This window comes from Monodelphis domestica, chromosome 2 (genome assembly GCF_027887165.1).
Source record: "Monodelphis domestica isolate mMonDom1 chromosome 2, mMonDom1.pri, whole genome shotgun sequence".
NCBI classification, from domain to species: Eukaryota; Metazoa; Chordata; class Mammalia; order Didelphimorphia; family Didelphidae; genus Monodelphis; species Monodelphis domestica.
Genome location: NC_077228.1, coordinates 94442551 through 94459720, shown reverse-complemented (window position 1 = coordinate 94459720; position 17170 = coordinate 94442551). Strand labels below are relative to the sequence as shown.

The 17170-nt window shown below is 32.9% G+C and overlaps 1 pseudogene; it reads left to right on the top strand.

The window, feature by feature from the left end:
* The window catches only part of LOC130456894 (ribosomal protein S6 kinase beta-2-like), a 71429-nt pseudogene extending 63000 nt beyond the window's left edge, over positions 1-8429 (top strand).
* The last annotated feature ends 8741 nt before the right edge of the window (positions 8430-17170 follow it).

Genomic DNA, 17170 nt, shown 5'->3' with positions numbered 1-17170 from the left:
CCTCAGAAGTGTGATGGAATAATCAATTATGCTGTTACTCATAACCATACCTATCATTTTCCATCTGAGCTTCCTGTGCATATATTTTAAAATAGCTAAATTATGTCCAAAGCATTTGATATATAATTCTCCTATACATTTCTCTGTAATGTTTTTTGTTCACTGTAATCCAATCAATCAATGCATTGACAAAAATATATAAGTATCTATGATGTGCAAGATATTGGAAAAACAATGTTAAAGTGAATTAGCCACTGTTCTTAAGGGGTTTGAATTCCCCTAATTTATTCTATACATAATTCAATAATTATTTACATACCAATTATACACAGGGTATTATAATAAGGTTCTGAGATATATATACATATATCAAACTAAATAAATATAGATAGGCAGAGAAAGAGAGAAAGAGAGAGAGATAAAGAGATCCAATTTCGGCAATTTCCATTGCCATTTCTCACATCATACTATATTAAAGACCAAGCTAAAGATGAGATTAAGATGACCTCTCATTGGCTAGATATACTTTTGAAACAAATATTTTATTCTTTATACAGAAATTGTTTAATTACAAATATGTAGCTGAATTAGAAGCTTTAAGTAATTAGGATGACCACTATGTGGTCAGAGTATGAGGAAAACCAAATGTTCAGCCATTATGCCTTACTCAGGAAAAATATGTGTTTGCCCTTACTGGACATGTCCTTAAAATATGAAATATATCTACATTTTTCTATTTACTTAAAAATCTTATGGTTATGAAATGTAACAGAAATAAAAACCTAGAATATGAACAGAGAAAGGTAAAAAGAAAATCAAAGAAGATGGTAAAATACTGAGAGGAAAGTAATAAATTAGATTTCATTATGAATTATGGAAAAATGAGAAGTGATTGTTCATCTGAAGAGGATCACCAGGGTGGTGAAGAGCCTCAAGATTATGCCATATTATAATTGACTAAAATAAATTGGATTTTATCCTGGAGAAGAAAAGACTTTGGAAGTTGTTGTCAAATACTTAAAGGACTATCTATAGGAAGAAAAATAAGACTTATTCCGGTAGAGTCCCAAAAGGAAGTACTAGAAGAAATGGGAAGAAATCAGAAGAAACCAAGTTATAACTTACAGCAAGGCAAGGGAAAATTTCCTAACAATAAGACTTTTGCCAAAGTGGAATGAACATAATTCAGGAGTCAAATTAAACAAATGCCCAAAATATAGTTATAGAAAAACAAAAATCTTCAGTCTTCTCTACTTAAAATATATTGAAGTACAAACAAAGAAGCTGTGCCTGAGTATGTCAAAAGACTTATTTGTATCCTGAATGAAAAAATACATATATAGAAAAATGAAAAATTTCTCAGTATCAGACTTTATAATTTTATAACAGAAAAATAGAGAATAGATTTAGAAAATATTTGAGTCAAAAACAATGCAATATATTTTAAATGTAGACCCACCAAAACAAGAAAGCTAAGAAATATTAATAATTTCTTGTCAAAAAGGAATAAATTGCTAGTTGTACATAGAACCTATAATAATCAAGTTAAAAACTCAAAGAAATATTTTGAGAACAAACACATCAGTTTGCATAGTAACAGTGTTAATGGATCTATGCTACTTCATTTGTCAAATATAGCAGGAAATGGTTTAGCCCCTGATTGGAACATGTAAAATAGAGAGGATCAAGAGAGAAAATAAAAGACCTTCCATAGGAAATATGCATGTAAGTGCAACCAACAATTTCTTGAGACCGAACTATTGAACAAATGACTACTTTATGAGGCCTTATTTATGGAAACAAAAGGGTTAATGATACCTATTTGACACCACATCATTACCAACAAAAATTCCAAAAATGTATATTTAAGAAATCATAATATATGGGTCTCTGTATATTATGAAAGTGAATGTTAAAGACTTCTCAACATAGTTTAATCTGTTTAATAAAAGTATAATGCCTACTAAATATCTAGAAAGACACAATCATATGGCCACAATTAGGCAGTAATAGCTTGATACCTTTTGTAAATGAATAAACGAATCTCTGTATTTCTAGATAGAGACCCACAGAAAGCCTTCAGAGTTGAAACAAATAAATTATATATGAACCAGAACTAAATCACAGATAAAACAGCTTCCTTTAACCATCCATACATAATATTAAGTAATAACAATTTTAAAAGATCTTAAAAACTGTCAGTATAAGTATTCTGTCTCCAAGTGATGAAAGGAAGTGATTTCAAAATATAGAAATGTATTAAAATAATGAAAATTATTTGAAAATAGTATGTTGCTCATATCATCCATGTTTTCTTATTTGTACCTGAAATTCTGCAAATGATACTTTCAGTGAGCTAATAGAAGATAAACTTGCATGCTGATATTTTCATTTAATTACAAATAGCAGTCATTTCATACACCTGAGGAAAGGTCTGAAGAATGTTAAATATTAACTTACATGAGTTGTATACTAATTTATTTCAGGAAGATTTCTATCTGAACTCCTTAAAGGATGAGATGAAAACTATACTAATATTAATAATAAACACTGCCTTCCCAAAAAGATGGGATTTCCAGTACATAAGATGAATGTAAATATTTTCAGAACAAGCAAAATCACTTTACTTAGTGAAGGCTAATAATAGGCACATATTATTGAATTTGTCTAATGCAATAAAAAAACACCTGATGGACACTTGAAAAAGGACAGGTCCAAGAATTGAATCAAAAGGCTCTACACAGTCAACATACACATAAACTTATCCAGAAAGTATTAAGTAAAGTATTAAATAAATTTAAATTTAAATTTAATCATAAATGTATTTATTTCACAAATCATTTATTAAATTAATAAAATAATAAATAAAATTAACATAGAGTATTAAATAAATGGCTTAGTTGGGAGGATTTGGGGGAGGGTAGAAAAAGCAAATACTTGCAATGGCAATTGATGACTAGATCATCACAACTAGAAATTGAAAGAGGGTTATCCTTAAGGATTCCAGAAAGGAAATGGTAGATACTTGTTTGTAAAAACTTAATATCTATTCAAAGCTTATAATGGTCTAACAAAAAAAATCCTCTTCTAGATATTGAAATTAAAATATGTCCTGAATAATAAAATATACCATAATCAAATCATTATCAAGAGACATATATAATTTTATATTCTTTAACCACAAGAATTAATATATTTGTTCTCTGAGGATCACCATAATAGTTTTAGGAAAGAATAAAAACAATTCCAACAACCCAAAAGTTAGAGAACTTGAATGGGAGATATCAGATAAACCACTGTGGTTTAAACTTGTTGAAATTCATGTAATAGTAGAATTGAGAAACCAGCCTAGGGTTATTTTTTTCTGACTAAATATGCACTTAATTACATACAATAGTGCCTGGATTTTTAACCAATAAAGAAGATGAGGCCATTTCACTGGGAAAGTCATTGCTTATTAAGGAGGGCATACATTCCACTAATAAAGGATGGATTCTCTCTCTTGGCCTCTTTTGTGGAAAAGAGAGCCAGTGAACACTGACTCCTACTTTTATAGGAAGCTACATATTCTTTCTGATTGGTCTGACAGTGTGTGCCTTGGATTTTACCTGACAGACTCCATTGGTAGATATTTCAAAAGAGGAGGTGGAATTAGGAATCTCAACTTGCCCCTCATTAGGTCATCACAAGGTTGGTGAGTCTTTGCCAAATATGGAAAAAGTCAGATCCTATACACACACACTCTTGATAGTCTACATTTTTAGCTAGGGTTTACAGAAAATTATAGTCAGACTTTGTAATTTTCTGTCTGCTATATCATGCCAGGAAAATAGGTAACAATGTTGAACCATAAGTTTTGTTTTCAAGAAAGAAATTTCAGACTGTTAGAGCTATAAGGGATCTTAGAGATAATCTAATGTAATCAACTCAGGCTACATATAAGCAAACAGTGGTCCATAAAAGTGAAGTGAAGACAATATTAGGCAATAAATATAACCTTGGATTTATAGAAAAGTTTTGAATTCTAACTGATAATATTTTTAACCTAAGATAAGTCACTTTACCTTATCCAGTCCTCAGTTTCTTCCTTTGTAGAAAAAGGAAGTTAAATTAGATGCTCTACAAGGTCCCTTTAAACTAGAAATCCATTGGTTTTGCATAGCTATTTGAGAGCAAAGCCAAGACCAGCATCAGAATTTCAGCATTGGAAGAGCTCTCAAAAGTAATCTTGATCCAAGCCCCTTGTCAATACAAAAACACAGTCTATAATATCCCTGATGGGTTCATCCTCTTTAAATAATCCTCAGCAATGGGGATCTCACTTCTTTAGTCTAGTGCCCAATTAGTTTTACTTCTAATTTAATCCCCTTTTCTTTGGAAAATAATGCATTACTTAGGCCTCAAATATTATGATTTTAAATTAATTTACTTCTAAGATTTTAATTGGAAATTTTAACAACTTACAAAAGTCTGGTAGTAATCAATTTGCTGGGAATGAAATCAAATCGAAAAGAAACTTCTTGAGGCAATGACTATTTTCATTTTGCCTTTAAATCAAAGTACATAATGGGTTCTTAGTAAATGTTTCTTCAGCTAATTTACTTGGACCCAAGTCAAGACAATCTATATTCATCCAATGGCATTTCAGTAGGGTTTCATGGCTAAATGCCTCACCTAAATTCATCAGAATTACAAAATCTCATCCCAATCTGTAACCGAATAAGAATCCTCTGTTTAGATATACAAAAAGTGGTAGACATTGTTAAAAAAGGTCCTTGAAAATATATTTAGAGGAAACAGAGCCTAGGTGGCACAGTAGAGACTCACAAAACTCAAACCTCTCTGAGAATCCTCTCCAACCAATCTTGAAATAACATTTTAAAACAAAACTGTATTAATAGGGGAAAAAAGGAACAGCATGAAGCAATTTTCCCACAGAAAACAACCCAGAAGGTAGGCAGAGAGCATTTGTTTCAATGGGGAGAGGAGTTCAGCTTTCAACAAGGCCACATCAAGGAGCACTGGGACAAACAGGAAGCCCTCCCAAACTACCCCTACTCCTCATGTTTCTGAACTTGGACCCAAGTCAACATTGAGCCCCAAGATCATACCTAAGTCAATAGCAGAGCACCCACACAGCTACCTCTTAGAGTTCCAAGCCCTAGAACAAGTCTTCAGTGAGGACCCAAGCCCTAGTCTAAGGCAGTCTTCATTGTGCCTAGCTGGTACAAGTCCAAGTGGAAGCCCAGAGCCCCTTCCCAAGCCTTGAAGTGAGGCCCCAAGCTCAGGGTGAGGCCCCAAACCCCAGCACAAAACAATCTGCAATATACCTAGCTGCTGCAAGCTCAAAGGGAGGGCCAGAAACCTTGCCCTAAACCTATAGGACCCAAACCCCAGCTCAAAGCAGTCTACATTAAACCTAGCTTGTGTTAAGCAAGAGTGAGACTTGGAACCCTTACAGAGATCTGAGGAGAATCCCTGAATCCAAACACCAAGAAGCTCACAGTGCCCTGAGCCCTGCAAATTGATCAGCAGGCCCAGGTGGATACTGAATCAATAGTGGCAGGTAGTTCCAGAATTCACAAAGGTAATCATACTATACTGGAAGATTTGCTATTTTTGGAAACCCAGAACTATACCTGAGGGTAGAAATAAGGAAATACTGAAGTTTAAGAGATTGCCCCATCTACCTGGAGAAGAAAAACCATCTTTAACATAAAAGTAAAAATGTGGAAAAGAACAAACATAAAAAAGAAAAATACCTAACAGAAAAATTATCATGGAAACAAAGAGCAAAACACAAATTCAGAAGGGAAGAGTGAGATCAAAGCAGCAGCATGCAAAATGTTAAAGAAAAGTTGAAATTTGTCTCTAGCTCTACAAGAAATCAGTAGGAAATTCAAAAATTAAATAGTAGAGGCAGAGGAAAAGTAGGAAAGAGAAACTAAACTGGAGCAAGAAGAAAATAGCAGACTTGGCTAAATGGAAAAGGAGATGTAAAAGCTCACTGAAGAAAATAATTATTTATAAATTAGAAGTTGGCAAGTGGAAGCTAATGACTATATGAGAAATCAAGAACAAATAAAACAAAATCAAAAGAATGAAAAAATAGAAGAAAACTATTGGGGAAATAATCAACTTGGAAAATACATCCAGGAGTGGTGATTTAATTTATTGGATTCCTTGAAAGAAATTATTTTTTTAAAAATCCTAGACATCATATTCCAAGAAATTATCAAAGAAAACTAATCTGCTATTCCTGAACAAAAGGATAAAATAGAAAAAGAAAGAAACCACCTATCACTTCCTGAAATAAACCCTCAAATTAAAACTCCCAAGAACATTTTACTCAAATTCCAGAGATCACAGGTCAAGGAGAAAAATACTTCAAACAACCAGAAAGAGACAGTTCAAATATCATGGAGTCACAAACAGGATTATACAGAACTTAGCAGTTCCTAAATTAAAGGATCATAAAACTTAGAATATGATACTCCATAAATCAAAGGAGCTAGGCTTACAAATAAAAATAACCTACACAGAAAAAAATGAGATAATTCTTTCAGAGGAAAATGGTTATTTAATAAAATAGAATATTTTCAAGCATTCCTAATGAAAAGATGAAAATAATCTGATGTTCAAGTACAAGACTTAAGAGAAGAATTAAAAGATAAACAAAAAAGAGAAAATTTAAATGATTCAAAAAGGTCAAACTATTCCTATTCCTATTCCTATATGGAAAAATGATATTTGAAACTATTAGAAATGTTATCATTATTTGGGCAGCTGAAGGGGGGGCATACAGAGATAAGATATAGGAGGAAAATGATTAATATGGCATGTTATAAAAGTGAAAGGGTGAAAAAGAGGATTGCAGGAAGGGAATGATAGAATAGGGAAAAATCTAATGAGGGATATTTCTATAAAGGGGAAGATGAAGGTGGTGACAAGCCATCCTTAAACCTTTCTCTCAGGATTGGCTCAGAGAGAATAAAAACCTTACTTATTTGGGCATAGAAACCTTACCTTATAGACAAGTAGGAGAGGAAGAAGAAAATGAGGGAGATTAATAGAAGAGAGGGTGAAATAAGTGAGGCAATGTTTCTGAGGAGGAATAGAGTGAAAGGAGAAAGAGTAGCATCAAAAAGGGATAATAAGATGGAGTGAAATAGTTTATAAACACAACTGTGAATATGAATGAGATGAACTCATCCATAATATAGAAGCAGAAAGCAGCGTAGATTAAAAACCAGAATTCTATCATATAATACAAGAAACTCATTTGAAGCAAGGAGGTCTACAGAGTAAAGATAAAAGACTAGAACAGAATGTATTATGCTTGAGCTGAAGTTAAAGTAGAGGTAGCAATCCTGATCTCAGATAAAGCTAAAGCAAAAATAGACCTAATAAAAAGAGAGAAGGAAAGAAATTACATCTTGCTAAAAGTTACCAAAGACAATGAAGTAATATCAATACTAAACTTATAACCACCAAATAGTATAGCTTCCGGATTTTTAGAGATAAAATTAGAAGAGCTACAGGAAGAAATAGAAAGTAAAACTATATTATTGTGGGGACCTCAACTTCCCCCTTTAAGATCTAAATAAATCTAACCAAAAAATACACAGGAAAGAAGGTTGGTGAATGGAATTTTAGAAATATTAGATTTAATAGATCTCTGGAGAAAACAGAATGGGAGTAGAAAGCAATATGCCTTCCTCTTATCTGTACATGGTACTGGGCAGCAGTGGTGTACTGGTGGAGCCTGGAGCCCCTCATTAAATGCTCACTGGAACTCTGCCCTTCACTGCAGAGAATTGAAAGAAAACCATTGACAAGATCTTCAGGGCAAAGCTGGTATTGCCAGCCTAACTCACCTCAGACACTCCCGACCTCCTCAAGAAGTTTTTGAAATGATATCCCAGCCAGCCGCTAGGGGGAAGACCTGGAGATGTAGACAATGTGCAGAAACACCTTTTCTTCCACCATGTCAATTGGGAAGACCTCTTGGCCTAAGAAGTAGACATCCCCTTCTTGTCCAACTTACAGGCTGATGAGGATGTGGGCCAGTTTGACAAGCATTTCATGAGGCAGAATCACATAGACAGCCCTGATGACACATCCCTCAGTGACAGTGCCAACCAGGCTTTCTTGGGCTTCATGTACCTGGACCCTTCTGTCCTGGAGGGCATCAAGAAAGACTTCTCATTCCAGCTCAAACTGGGGTCCCTTCAACGCCTCAGTACAGTCCTCTGACCCCTGTCAACCTCCTGAAATTCTCACCTTTTGAAGGATTTTGATCCAGCACCAGCCCAGCAGAGACCATGGAGCTACCCCCACCCCCACCTCCAGTCAGCTCTGCCACTCTTCCCATCCAGACTCCCAATGGCAAGAAATGCAAGAAGGGCAGAGGTCGATCTGGACACTAGGGAAGGGAGAACATTGGCTGTCCCCTTGTGACCCTTTAACTAAACTGAACACCCCCTTACCTCTTGGAAAAAGGATTTCTTGGCATTGGTGTGGAGCTGGATAGAGCCAGGGATAAACAAAGGGCCCTTGGGACATAGGGGAGGAGGGTGCCTTCTGCACAAACTGATGGGAACTGACTGATCCAGGACTAACAGGCCATCAGTTGCTTATATCTTTTAGGAAATTAAATGATCTGAAAAATGAAAAAATAAATTGACCATGTAATAAGTCCGTGTTGGCAAATCTATGATACATGTGATGAGGGGGCTGCTCTCTTGTCCCTCTCTACCACATCTGAGGACTTCTTTCACATCACCTGACCTTCTGCCCAACAGTCTACTGGGAATGCTTCCTCCTTCATGTCTGGGGTAAGGAGGCAGCTCATATACAGCATGAATGTTGCAGTTTGGGCACTTCATCTCTAAAACGCTTGTCATCACTGTAATAGGGCATAAAATCTTCACCATCAAATAAAGAAAGTCATAAATAGCAAATGCATCACTTTTAGATTGTAATGCAATAAAAATTATAATCAGAGTCCATAGAGATGAAACAAATTAATTGGAAACTAAATAATTTAATTCTAAAAGAAGAGAAGGCTAAAAGAGCAAATTATAGAAATAATAGTTTCATTAATGAGAATGACAATGAGGAAAGGGCATGTCAAAATTTATGGGACACAGCCAAAACAATATATGGAGGAAATTTTATATCTCTGAATACTTATATCAATAAAATAAAGAAAAAGCATATTATTGAATAGGATATGCAACTAAAAAACAACAGAAAAAATAAGTACCCATTAAAGACTAAACTGAAATCCTTTTACAAAAAGGAGAAATTAATAAAACTGAAAGTAAGGGAATAATTGAATTAATAATAAGACTAGGGGTTGGTTTTGTTGGAAAAAGCAAATTAGATAGAGAATTAGTTCATTTGACTTAAAAAGGAAAGAAGAAAATCAAATCATTATCCAAAATGAAACAGGGGACTTTGCTACCATGGAAGAAAAAATTAAAACAATCTTTAGGAGCTATTTTGCACAATTACCTGCCAATAAATCTAACAATTTGTTGAAAATATATATATACAAAAATATGAATTGCCTATATTAACAAAAGAGGAAATAGAATAATAATCCCATATTGGAAAAAGTAAATGAATAAGCCATCAATTAACTTCTTTAGAAAAAATTACCCAGGACAAAATTGAATCACAAATAAATTCTATAAAGCATTTTAAAAAACAATACAAATTCTATAAAAATTATTTGAGAAAATGGGTAAAGAATAGTCTTACTAAATGCTTTTTATGGCACAAATATGGTGTTGTTACCTAAGTCAGGAAGAGCAAAAACAGAGAAAGAAAATTGTAGACCAATTTCATTAATGAATATAAATACAAAAATTTTAAATAAAATTCTAGCATGGATACTACAGCAATATATAACAAAGATTATTCACTATGATTAATACCAAGAATACAAGACTAGTTTAATATAAAGAAAACTATCATCATAATTGATCATATCTATAACAAAACTAAAAGAAATCACTACTATCTCAAAAGATGTTGAAAATACCTTTGACAAAATACCATACCCATGACACTAGAAGGCATAGGAATCAATGGAACTTTACTTAAAATAAGTGATATCTATGTAAATCCATAAGCAACTATAATTTGCAATAGGGATGTTAGAAACCTTCCCAACGAGATTAGGGATGAAACAAAAATGCACATTATCATCACTATTGTTTAATATGGTACTAGACATGCCAGCTTTAGCAATAAGAGAAGAAAAAGAAATCGAAGAAATTAAACTAAGTAATGAGGAAACTAAAATGTCACTCTTTGCAAATGATGTGATGATATACATAGAGAATCCTAGACTAAATCCTAATCCTAACTTGAAAAAGAGGTTAAAATGATAATTTTAGCAAAGTTGCATGATATAAAATAAACCTACATAAGAAATCAGCATACATAGATAGATAATTACCGATGAAGTCCAGCAGCTAGAGATAGTGAAATTCCATTTAAAAGAATTGCCAAGTCAAACACAGGAATTATGTTAACAAAATTACAAAACACTTTTCACACAAATAAAGTAAGATCTAAACAAATGGTTAGCCTGAGCTCAGATAATTAAAATGATAATTCTACCTGAATTAATATATTTATTCAGTGCCATACAATTTAAACTACCAAAAATTATTTATAAAACTTGAAAAATAAGAACCAAATTCATCTGGAAGAACAAAAGGTCAAGAATATCACAGGAACTAAGGAGGGAAAAATGTGAAAGAAGGTACCCTAGTAGTACCAGATCTCATACTGTACTAAAAGCAATAATCATTAAGACAATCTGATCCTGTCTAAGAAATAGAATGGCATATCAGTTGAATAGACTAGATACTAATATGCAGGGGGAAATGACCACAGCAATCTAATGTTTAATAGAGCCAAACATCCCAGCTTTGGGGATAAGAATGAATTCTGACAAAAACTTCTGGGGAAAGTGGAAAATAGTATCACAAAAACTAGGCGTAGACCAATATCTCATATCATATACCAAAATCAGATCAAAATGAGCATATGATTTAGACATTAGGGGTTGTACCATAGACAAACTAGCGGAATATAGAATAATTTATCTGTCATAATTCTGAAGAACAGATGTATGTATTTATGACCAAATAAGAGAAAGAGAATACTATGAAATGTAAAATGAATAATTTTGATTATATCATATTTAAGTTTTTGTACAAATAAAGCCAATGTAAACAAGATTAGAAGAAAAACAACAAATTGCAGGGTGGGGAGGAGAATTTACAGCAAATGTCTCTTATAAAGGCCTCATTTCTCAAATATGTACTGAACTCAAGCAATTTTTTAAGAACAGAAGTCATTCCCCAATTGACAAATGGTCGAAGGTTATGAAAAAGCAGGCTGCTTATGAAGAAATCAAAGCTATCAATAATCATATGAAAAACTGTTTTAATCACTTGATTAAAGAAATGTAAATTAAAACAACTCTGAGGTACCAACTCACATCTATTAGATTGGCTAATATGACAGTAAAAAGAAAGTGGTAAGTATTGGGACAGAGGTGACAAAATTGGGACACTACTGCATTTGTGGAGTTGTGAACTGATCCAACCATTCTGGAGGGCAATTTGGATCTTTGCTGAATGGGTTATAAAACAGTGCATAGCCTTTGATCCAGTAACAAAACTGCTAAGTCTGTATCCCAGAAAGATCAAAAAAAGGGAAAAGACCTACTTGTACAAAAATATTAAGAGCAGCTCTTTTTTATAGTAGGAAAAAATTGGAAATTGAAGAGCTAGCTGTCCATCATTTGAGGAATACCTGAACACATCATGATATGTGATTTTATTGTGCTATAAGAAATGATTGCGGGATGATTTCAGAAAAATCTGGAGAGATCTATATTAATTGAAGGAGAGGTAATTAGGCAGAATGAAGAGAATATTGTACACAGTAACATCAATATTCTATGATGATCCACTGTGAAAGACTTAGCTGTTCTCAGTAATAAAAATGATCTAGGATAATTCTGAAGGACTTATGACAAAAAATGTTCTCTACCTTCAGAGAAAGAACTGATGGACATGGAATGAAGATCAAATCATATTATTTCTCACTTTAATTTATTTGTTTTATTTTGGTTTTTTGGTTTTATATGGGTGTTCTCTTACAATAATGTCTCATATGAATTTAGGATAATAATGCAAATATAACTCAGATTAAATTACTTATCATCTCTGGGAAAGGGGAAAGAAAGAGAGAGAGGGAAACAACTGGGATCTTATAATTTTGGAAAATCTTTGCTGAAAATTATATATAATTGGGAAAATAAAATCTTAAAAGGAAAAAGAAAAAAAAATACATATAGAAAGGGCAAAGTCTACCTAGGTCATTTAAAGAGTGCCTAGGTCAGTATTGGCAAATATTTTCATGTTTGAGTGCTCTGGAAAGAGGGGGAACAAGCAGCTCCCCATGTACCAGCTGGACACTCATGCCAAAACTTAGCCAATGTTGGCCTAGGATAACCTTCTAATTAATCCTTTTGAAATACTGCAGCATCTTAAATCATTCAAAATTTTTACCATTGATGAAATTCAGTTTTAATGGTACACAATATACATGGCATAGGAAAACAACTCCGAATAAGTTTTAACTTATTTCTTTAACGTACTGTTTTAACCATGTAGCTTAGTGAGATGCCTATATTTGATCTTCACTCACAACAGAGAGACAATTTTTAGCATACCAGGCATGTTAGCATCTTGGATGTATGATTGATGTAATAACATTATATTTTATGTGTTCATATGGCCCTGGCCTCACTTTTTCACTGGCCTCGACAAGACTCATTCTCCCTTCTCTAAGGACCTCATTTCTCAGGATCAAATTTATAACATTCTTATGCAGTCATAATTTTTCATCCTTGTATAAATTCTATGTAACCTATTGTAATGTGATCATCAAACCTAGAATACTTTAACTAATGTTCCTCTTCCATCAACTAATGGTATCGTTACCATTTAGACATTTAAGAAGTCTCTGTTAAGTTTAATTGGCTGTTATATAGACCACTCAGCCAATTTAACCAAAAATATTTATCATAAATTTTTTAAATTACAGATTCAGTTCAAATCAACTAAGCAAGTATTTAATTAGCCCCTCCTAAATGCCAACCTCTGTGCTATACAATAGGGATACAGAGATAAAAATGAAACAATTCCTAAATTGAAGCTTGAAGTCTATTTCTTACTGGATCTCAGTCTTTTGTAGTCTCAACACATAAGAACATGTTTGAGATATGTTACCTTGATGTTAAAAAGAAGCTTTGCTATATTACATACCATACATGTCATTCCATAATTTCTTTTTAATAACCTAAACTTCTACCACACCCATTCTTCTTCTATGAATGATCCCAACTTGCCCATAGTTCCCCCTGTCCCCAGAATTGGCCTTATGATGTCTGAAATAATATTGAAATACTTAAGGCTTTATGATCTTCTCACTTACTTTTCGATTTTTAAATACTTTAAAATAGCAAAAATCTGTTTTTTTCTCCTTTCTTCTTCCTCCTCATTGAATGCAAAGAAAATAAAAGCAATTTTTAGTGAATATCCATGCCCAAGCACAGAAAACAAATCCCCACATTGGCCATATGCAAAAAATATGTGTTTCAATTTTCACCCACCATGAATTCATCAGCTCACTGTCAGAAGGAATGTAGCATACTTTATCATTAATCCTTTGCTGAACTAATGGGTTATTGGGTTAATCAGCATTCTCAAGTCTTTTAAAATTGTCTTCTAGATTTTGATCATTTTTTTGTTTCTCTTTAACTACCATTTTTCCTCTGCCTCCAGTTCTGATGCCTCCTTAAATAAAACTTTTTTTTTCATAACCAACAAGCATAGATACCTATCTCATCTCTGGACAGTAACTATGAATTTTCATCAACTAGAAAGTTGATGATAAAAGATGAGGACTTGCAAATTCTATTATTAACAGATGTCATGATCTCCTAAGATCACAATTTTACTTGGAAGAAAACTCTGAAGCCATATAGTCCAACCCTCTCATTTTACATTGAAAGAAATTATGGTCCAGAAAAGTTAAGATACTTCCCCAGTTCACACAGGTAGTATTAGAGTTGAGATTTGAACCGAGGTCCTTTGCATCAAAAGCCAATAATCCATTCTTCATGCCATGCTTTCATCAAGGACCAGAATAGTGCAAAATCTGTTTCATGAAGTGTCCAGCCTTTCAAATTTGGGCTTCAGAATCCACAAAAGGACAACTAAGTAGAAGAAAAATGCTTATTAGCCAGACTTCATTGAGTTAATCAATCTGTATATGTATATATATATATATATATATATATATATATATATATATATATATAATGTATATATGACATCTTGGGCAGGAACTACCAAAAATAGATTTACTCAGAATTGAGCAATAAAAGTCTGGTTTGATTTCATTTAGAAAATCGTGCAGTGCTTTTAATGTCCCCAAGCAGTTACCTGAAATAAAAACCTCTGTTTTTAATATCACCAATATTATATGACTAGACAATATGAATTACCAAAATCTCAGAATTGTGATTAGAGCAAAAAGCAGTGGGCAGACATATAGCAGATATAAACGAGCAATGGCCTATTTCTAATCATTTTTTGTGAGTAATGAGTGATGTCAAAGATAGCATCCAAGAACTGTATGATCATAAAAGGAGGTGATTCAACTGTTCAGGGACAATAAGAGATAATAGATGTTTAGTTTGCATGCTGCATTATTACCTAAAGAACAATAAAAAGAACTAGAGAATGTACTTCAATATATTGGGTGGATCCTCTTTGTAGGATTTAGTGGAGGATGTTAAACAAAAGTCCCTGAAAATTCATGGAATGAAAAGATACACTGAAATTCTGAATGAGTAAGTAGGATATAAGATTCTTGTTTTGTTTTATTTGACCATGCATATTTGTTTTTAATTAAGTTTTTTTAATTTATTAATTAATTTAGAAGATTTTCCATGATTTCATGATTCATGTTCTTTCCCTCCCCTACTACCAACCCCCTCCCATAGCCAATGAGCAGTTCCACTGGGTTTTACATGTGTCATTGATCAAGATCCATTTCCATATTATTGATATTTCCACCAGGCTGATTGTTTAGAGTCTACATCCCCAATCATATCCCCATAGAACCATGTGATCAAGCAGTTGTTTTTCATCTGTGTTTCTACTCCCACAGTTATTTCTCTGCATGTGGAAGAATGTAAGATTATTAAAGGCAAGGATTCTTTTTTTTCATGTCTTTCCCTCTTTGCCCAGAGAAATTGGCATATCACAAGCATTTAACAAATTATTTGTTGAATTTAATATTAACTTATGGGATATGGTAAAATTCACTTTAAGAAACATCTTATAATTTGAATGACCTCTCTTAAGTCAAAGGTATTGATTCTTGCTCACTTTAGTGTAATATCTTATCGAAGACAGTTTTTCCTACTGTCTTGGCAGATAGAACCCTTCCTTTTGACAAAAGAAAATTACACAAAAATGTCTGATACAGAAACTGACAATGTATGCAATTTTCTTTCCTAGTATATTCTCTCAATGCCATGCCATAAGGAAACAGATATAATTCTATGACCCTCTATGACATCATCTCTTCCTGACCTTCATTGTTTTTCCATTATTCAGAATACAACTTCTATAGTAATCATTTCATTAACATTGTTATTGTCAATGACAAAATTATGCTCTTAATTCTGTTTACTTTGAAGTACCCATTATTACTGAATTACAATTCAGTAATATTCAAATATATTCAAATATCATGAGATTTTTTTTGTTCCAGCTATTCACTTACTTTTTAAAATTTCACCTCTATGCCTGCTTTAAATCAGCTTAAATCCCAGAATTTAAGTTAGAACATTCTACTTAGTTCTTTTGTTCTGAAATGGAAAGGTGGAGATATATTTGCGTAGCAGAAGCTTTGGATAAGAACTAAATGATGATGTGACTGAGGACTTGCAGACATAATTTTCTATTTTTAAGTATGTGTGGACTTGAAATGTTCTGGTCATATTAGCTGAGAAGTAGTGAAAAAAGAAATGAACAGAGAATCAGTGACCTGGGTTCAAGTCTTACCTTTAATTATCTGGATAATTGAAAGTAAATCACTTACATTCTCTGGGTGTTAGTGACTCTCTTCTTTAAAAGGAGGACTCTTGGTTATAAGTTTTCTCAGTTATCTTCCAAATCTAGAGTTTTAAAATTTTATGAAATATTCAGGTATACAGATTATATTAGGAAAATTATAAAAGGAATATTGATATTAATAGATATTCATCAATACTGGATGAATATTTAAAATATTTTTATGTGCATGAAATGGCTAGAAAATATATACAGTATGCCACATCAGTGAATTCATGTCCATAAAAGTTCATGTTTATTTCATATCAACATAATTATAATTTTAAAAAAGAATCCACTGATTATACATATATACTCTAATTCATAGGACTCCTGCAGGACAAAGTATTTCTATACTGGTTATGCTTTTTCTTAGCTTTCCAGATGGCTTACATAATGCTTTAAAAAATTATTGACTTGTGCAATGTACCAAGGACTTTGGCAGTAGACCAAAATTTATAAATAAAACAGTTTCATTATTTGAATAGCTTTGTATCGCACTGGTATATTAAGCAGAAACAACTTCTAGTGGAATCAAACTTACTACAGCTGATTTGGACACAACTATTATTCCTTTTTCTATTGCCTAGTAAAATATCTATTTTACATTTCTGATAGTCAACTCAGCCATTTCAATGTATTCCACGTGTAATGTGTAAATCCTTCCACAAAATGGGGACTATTCTAATTTTTTTCATAATACAGCATTGGCAAGGTAGACATAATTGGGCAAAGTACCTTTTTGACTTCCATTAGTTCTGATTGTTTGTACCTATTTACAGTTTGATTTACAAAAGAATTTAAAAGTTGATTTTTTTTAATTCATAAAGAGTTTAGCAAGAAAAATTGGAACTATATGTGATAAGTAATCTTGGTCCCAGAGAAGAAATGAAAAATACTCCTCTACTTTCTATAAAGAGATAGGGGAATATTGGTGCAGAATGTGC